This window comes from Micrasema longulum, unplaced genomic scaffold (assembly GCF_059751315.1).
Source record: "Micrasema longulum isolate JH-2025_06_02 unplaced genomic scaffold, ASM5975131v1 h1tg000522l, whole genome shotgun sequence".
NCBI classification, from domain to species: Eukaryota; Metazoa; Arthropoda; class Insecta; order Trichoptera; family Brachycentridae; genus Micrasema; species Micrasema longulum.
This window is the reverse complement of record NW_028277719.1, coordinates 197,130-204,367: the sequence shown is the minus strand read 5'-3', so window position 1 is coordinate 204,367 and position 7,238 is coordinate 197,130.

The window sequence follows — 7,238 nt, the reverse complement described above, 5'->3', positions numbered from 1 at the left end:
TTGATTCTATTATTATTATTTTTTAATATACTCGGATGTGACGCGTTTTGTATTGATAGGACAAGACTCTTAATTAGATTATAAAAGTTTGGATAATGTCCTAACAAAACGAAACGCGTCATATATATTTGAAAAAAAAACGTCAAATTAAAGTACTCTCCGAAGTAATTTGTAATTCGGGGAACGACCAGAGAATCGTTAGTTTTTAATCTAGATTTTGCGAGTGTTGGAAACTTTTTTTTAATATTCCGGACCAACAATGATAACTACAGTCAATTTGTAGTTACAAAGATGTTTTACCTGCAGGACATTACAGAATTCAAAATATACACCTTCAACCACATGTTTTGCCTCACGGATTATGCTTTTCAGTAAAATCCCTTTTAACAGCGTCACCTGAATATCATAAATTTTACCCAGATGAGACCCCAAACATGAACTCCGTAAAATATAATCGATTTAATGAGCGAGGTATATATATTATTAATATTAACGTTTTGAAACTTAGTATACTTTTGATATCATAAATGACTTTATGCCGGTACCTTAATTTATCGCAAATTATCATATACATAGATCCGTATGAACACCCCAACTCAATTTACAATCAATAATTCATTCGACATATTTATGATTATTTTAACATCTATAAGACATTTATTTGATTCTACTTTTGAATATGAATGAAGGCAAGAATTTATATGAGCTTGTATTTCAAATTTGCATTTATTCATATATGGTGAAGGTGAAGGGGTAGGGTACCTGAGGGTATCATGAACATGAACATTTTTTTGTATTTATAACTAAGCCATAGTCATGCGTCCATTTAGTGAAATTTGAAAAATCTCCTTGAAACATTCTTTGGGCAATTTTTACATTTAAATGACTTATTAGTTATTTTATTTAGAATACAAACAAATGTACAGTAGGGCGGGTTTTTGATTATTGAATTTTAATAGGGCTCAAACCTTGCGTATTAGCACTTTTTAAACAGAAACATCTTTGAAAAACGAAAAAATATTGCATTGCACGAATTGCACCACTAAGACCCTAAAGTTATGAAAAAGAAAAAACTGAATTGAAATTTTTCGCCTAAATAGTAAGGATAATTTTTCATATTGTCTAAGAACTCAATTGAAGTTTCCTAATGATAGAAATTATATATTTAAAGACATTTTGAGTATACAAAAAAAAATAAATTATATTAAATTTTGGTGAAAACTTCCACCAGGGAGAGGAACCATAAGAAGAAGAAGAAGGTGAAAATTTGGGATTTTATCATTTATATTTTGCAGTTTTTTGCCCATTTCACTTTTCTTTAAACGAAATGACCAAGAAATCACTACAACAAGGGGGTTGTACTTTGAGTTTCACCCACACCTTATTTAACCAAGAAAATGCTCTATTATGAATAAATCTAGTGGAGATATTTATGGGGATAGTAAACATGCTTAAAGTCAACTTGAAATATTTATTCTAAAGGTTCAATGCATTTTTATTTTTTTTTATTTATCTAACTTTTCTTCAATGTAGGTATAATTTACAAATTAGGACATTATCTACTATTTTATTGTAGAAACGTACAAAGTGCCCCACAAACGATGTGGTTACCTTATTTAGCTTTAAGTTCGGGATCACCAAGTTGTCTTTACTTCTAGTATTGTAATTATGTTTGTCCCTATTTTTTTGAAAGAGATATATATTTTTTACGGACATACAAAATATTCTCATAAATATACTGACTATATACCGTCAAAATGTTTATTTCTTAAATAATCGCGAAATTGTAAGTTGTAAATACATCTCACTACCCTCTTTTGCAAAACAAAAACTGCGGAAATTCCGGCAGCCCGATTTCACACTAAAATGCCAAAGACATAATAGTTAAAAAGTAGCTAAAATATACTATCTCGCTGTGGCTACATCCGTTATTAGTTGGATGTTTCTCTGTCTCTGGACTGACACCTGAGGCGTTAAATGGATCACGTTATCTTCATGTAACAAATGATTGGAACACGCTGCATTTGGTGCACCAATGGGACGATAAAACACATGAAAGGAGCTCCGAAATCAATCGGTTATTGAATAAACAAAAAGGGTTTTAAAAAAAAAGTTTTATTTTAATTTTAATTAAATTAATAACAAATTAAAATTATTCAGATGTTCTCGAGTCCTCTTCACTTAATATTCAATAACCACTTAAAATAATCCATCATTGCCGCAAATTGGCATGCAACATTATCCAATTTAAACCGCAAACAGCGTTACCCCACTCCAGCAGCAATTCCATTAATCTCTACCCGTTCGATAGCGAAACACTTTAAAGTGTACAATGTACACTGCACGTCCGGCCGACGCCGTAGATAGCGTCGGCGTCGCGGCGCTTGGGATCTTATTACGGAACGTGATTCAAGTACAAATAAAACTACCTTCAACACAGAGTGACATTAACTTTTTCATTGAAAAACATTAAAAAAAATTGAACCGGGACGTGGCCCGCCGCGAATTCAAAGGCCGGAGATACGAGGTTCGTTCAAAAATTTGAATTCAACTTTCCAGAAAAAATGGCCCCCAAACGGAACATATGTGTATTTGTTTACGATTTTAAAATTAATGTTTTAAAATACAATTCAGATGCACAACAATAAGAAGATATTAATGCACGTAATTAATTTTGATTATTTTAATTAATACAATTTAAGAAAAATAATATAAAGTTTATAAACGAGAGGAGCCGATCCCATTAGTCTACCTAGACAACGAGTTGGGACAGGACCAAGAAGAAGAAGAAATAAAAAAGGAGATCATTTTTACACATACAATTTATTATTCATAAACATAATTAATACTTTTAATGTATTCTTATAATTGTATTCATATAATATGACATTTTGCTATCAAATTATTTGTTTTTGTTATTTCAATTTCATTTCAGTTCATGTGGCCCCCAAATCATCGAGCCACTCTCGAGTCTACTTCGCACCAAAGAGTTGTAAAGAGTTCTCAGTACGCGGGTATTTTCGAAAACCCTGGCAGTACGCAGAACAAATCCTAACATCTTCAATGCATTACCACTGATTGTCTCTTTGTTTTCATGAAATGTGAGAGTGCTCACAAATCTAATGCCCAGATCCTTAACATTCGATGTTCGTATCAGATTCTGGTCATTCATTTTGTAGCGAAAAAAAAAATTTTTTTTGGGTCCTAGTGAAGGACGTGACCGAACACTTGGAAACATTGAACCTAAGTTTGTTTCGCCTTCCCCATTCAGATATATTAGATATATCTGCTTGGAGAATATTTGAGTCGGGTTGTGAAACCGTGGCTATTGCGGACTCAGATCTTCTAATGAGTTATTTGCAACTCGTTGAAAATGGCCACCAGAATTGAAATGTTTTCATAATTTTTTTTTAATACAAAAAACATTTTAAGACAAACCGAACTAAAAAATAATATAACTACATAATTTCTACATAAAATTAAAATGTAGTTTTAAAAATCACGCTTCGTAATAAGGTCCTAGTTTTGAGCGTTTGCGTCGCGACGCTGGTCAAGACTCCACAGGCGCCATACAACGCACTAGGAGATGATCACTTAGCGAACAATGCTCTAGGGTTCAGATGAAGAATTCAGAGTTTTATTTCCTTTGTAAAGTATATCGTTTAGAGCAGTTTATATTCAGTGGTGGCTTTAAAATATATTCATATAGGTCACATTTCCTCGCCCCCATGAAAGAAATCACCAGCTAAAAAACTTAATTTATGAGATAGATGCATTAAAAATACTGTTTTATAGTAATTCATTATTTTTTCTTTAAAATACGTATGTTTTATGAATATCAAAGAAAGCATATTTATTTATTTATTATGTATATCTAAGTCAATTACTACAGTTATAATATATAAAGAAACATATGTTATGTAAAGAAACTGAAAAAAAATAACAAAAAACTATGTAGCAAAGACAAATAATGGTAGTAAAATAATAATATAATATATATTCATAAATACGATCAATATATACGACTTTAAGCTAACCCATGCTAATCCATCTTCATCCCACACTGTGTTGATGGCGAAGAGATCTACAAATAGCCGAAAGATCTACCCCACAGAATTCCGAGTTATGTGAAGAATTGATTAATCTACATATTTTGGACATTGGGCATAAAAACAAAAGTTGCCCTTAAAAAAATGACAAATAGCAGATTTTGACTTCCAGTAACACAGTTGGGAACATGAAAAGAAATTGATTGCAACAGATTTGGGACAATCACTTATATTATACATTAAGTATTTTGAAAATACATATAAGGTCGGTATCCGTTTTACGTCTCTCCAATGAAGACAGATTGAGAGTTTGATATATTTTTAAATATTAATAATTATCCCTTTGCAATTCAAGTATGTCTATCATATTTATGAAAAAAAAGACCATACAGCTTGTCCGAAATGATGTCCTGAAAATTATAATACTAGCTTCTACCCGTGGCTTCGCTCTCATGGTATTAAGGAGAGCTTAGCAAGGAAGTTAATTAGTTTCTTTGTTTATTAATAAGATTTTTTCTGATAAAATAAAATATTTTTACGAGAATGAAAGTAGGTTGTATCGATTGCGGTCCTTTTACTGTCACTCTAATGCGTAATACGTAATTGCAAATCAAGCGCGAGTCGAAAGTCTGGCGAAGTGCACGCGATTTACACGCGTATTTTGAATTTGCGCGATGTTTGTGGACGCGGTGTATTGGCGTCTAGTATCTCGCTAACGCGCGAATGAATTCGCGCGAAACGTTTCGCGGCAAGTTCGCCCCTTCTGGACAAGCTCTTAGATTAATAACAATTAGGTCATTAACAGTTCTTCTTTCCGGCAGTGACGTAAGTTTCAAGAATGGTAATAGAAAATCGTGATTGATGTTTAGAATTGGAATACACATTTTAAAATTAATGAATCTCAAAAATTTACTCTGAACTTATGCAATTTTATGAATGTGTAAATTTTAATGGGGAGACCATATTGGCGAGTTGTATTCTAAATTATTTCTAACAAGAGAACAGTATGTTTTAATAGAATCGATGGATTTGAAGTTTTTGGCCGTTGGCAAGATAAAACCTAATATTTTTAGAGCCATTCTGGTAATTTCGAATTTATGATGAGTAAATGTCACTTTCTGGTCAAAGAATATCCTCAAATCCTTAACCACTGAAACCGTTGCTAGCATATTACCACCAATGTGGAAGTTCCGTGACTTTATTTTATTTATTAATAGACTATCAAATTAAGCCAAAAAATATTTTTTTTTATATATCGTATTATCAGCGCTGTGATGTTTTTAAAGTTTTGTATTTCTGAAATAATTCCGCGTGTGACGTCAGAGGTTGTTCTCTGTTAGTTCTTCTGATTGGTTCATTTACGGTAAGCCAACTGGATATCTTCACAGCTCTCATATCATTGGCTGGTTCATATGAACCCATGACGTCAACCAAAGTAGTGCGTTTTTATTTGAATATATAATTTTTTTCTGCACATTTTCAAGAAATGCTCTAATTTTTACCGCGCACAAGAAAACATTTTTTATACGTAACTTCCCGTAGAGCTAAAGTTCCTCATCGAGTATTCAAAAACCAGGGTCCCGATAACAATGGAAAGTCTACATTTATCTTCAATTTTATCCACAAAGTAAAATTAAGTTTTCTGTATGAAAAGCAGAAAATGCATTATATTTTTCTTTGAAACTTGTTCAATTATAGGTTACCGTTTGACATACTTTGGGTGTTCATGTAAAAATACTCACTTTCGTATTAAAGTATCGTTTTTTCTTTAGAGACAGTTGAAGATAACTCTGTTAACTTCCCATTGTAATAGGATCCTAGGGGCACTTTTAACCTGTTGAATCGCATAGTTTGGCATTTGTCAATTTTTAAAAACATTTTTATTGAATTTTTAGCTTACGCCACTCATTTAGAGCATCCATGTTTCTTTGAATAGTTTGACAATCCTTTACAGTTGAAATGCGTTAAAAAAAATTGAGGTTGTCTGTAAAGGTTTCTTGGAATAGAATATGATAAATTTGATTTAGGATCTTGTAGGTATGTTAATTTAACTAAAATCAGTTAATATATTCTACAAACATGGATAAACCTCAAAATACTTAGTGAATCATTGAAGTTGTAGAAGTTTGTTGAACAACACAAAACAAGATTCGAAATGTTACCGTATTTCAAAGAATATCAAACTTTTTATTTTAAAATTTAAGGTATATTTTTTTTGCTACAGATACGTCATCGTCAATCATCAACCCTCTTTCCGCACCCAACGGTGCTTTTTTGGTAAACCAAATGCAGCTTAGTGCTATCGTCTGTTTCACAAAGGTAAGGGTGCCAGTCCATGAACAAACTAACGTTTCACGTTCACCCTGCTAGGAATCAAACCTAGGACATTAAGAATGGTAGGTGAACCTGTCAGATTACTACACAAGGAAGTGGACTTATCTCAACTCGATTGACTTATTTAGGATTTTTATCTGATAGCAGCCATCGAGTCGAAAACATTTTTCCAAGGTTCTGGCTCTATTTCAGACAAAGAGCTGTATTCAACATCCTCCTGGACAGAGATACGAAAAAACAGTAAAAGAAAAAAATACACATGCATTTATGTAAAAATATCAATTGACTAATAAAAAAACTTATTCTAATTGATCAAAGCTTTGATATAAGAAATTTGAGAAGCGTTGCAATAGACTAAACTAGGTAATTGTGTTCTACCGTTAAAGGTAGGAATGAATACACGACCTCCCATCCACGGTTTCTTGCAGTTCGCTACTATTACAGTCTTAAAATATAAAATCATGCCTATGTTTTTCACTACTGCCGTTTAATTTTTTTATTTATAAAATACGGAGCATTAAAAATAATGTTTCTTTAATGAAGTAATTTGTGTCGCAGACACTAGACAACACCCTTTTTTTACATTTGAGAAAAGACGTAAACAACATAATATCCAAAAGGAAAATTAAAATATGACAAAACAGTATTTTCCACAGTTTTAAAACACTATGCAAATATTTACACTATCTCTGTATACCTATAAATAATTTTTCAAAACATACAATAAACAATAACATACGGCTTTATTTTCACTAAAGCATTGCAGTGGTAAGTATATTTCAAAATTGGTTGGTAAAATAATTTACAAATTGTTTACAATATGAAACACATCTTTCAATTTTTATTTTTAATATT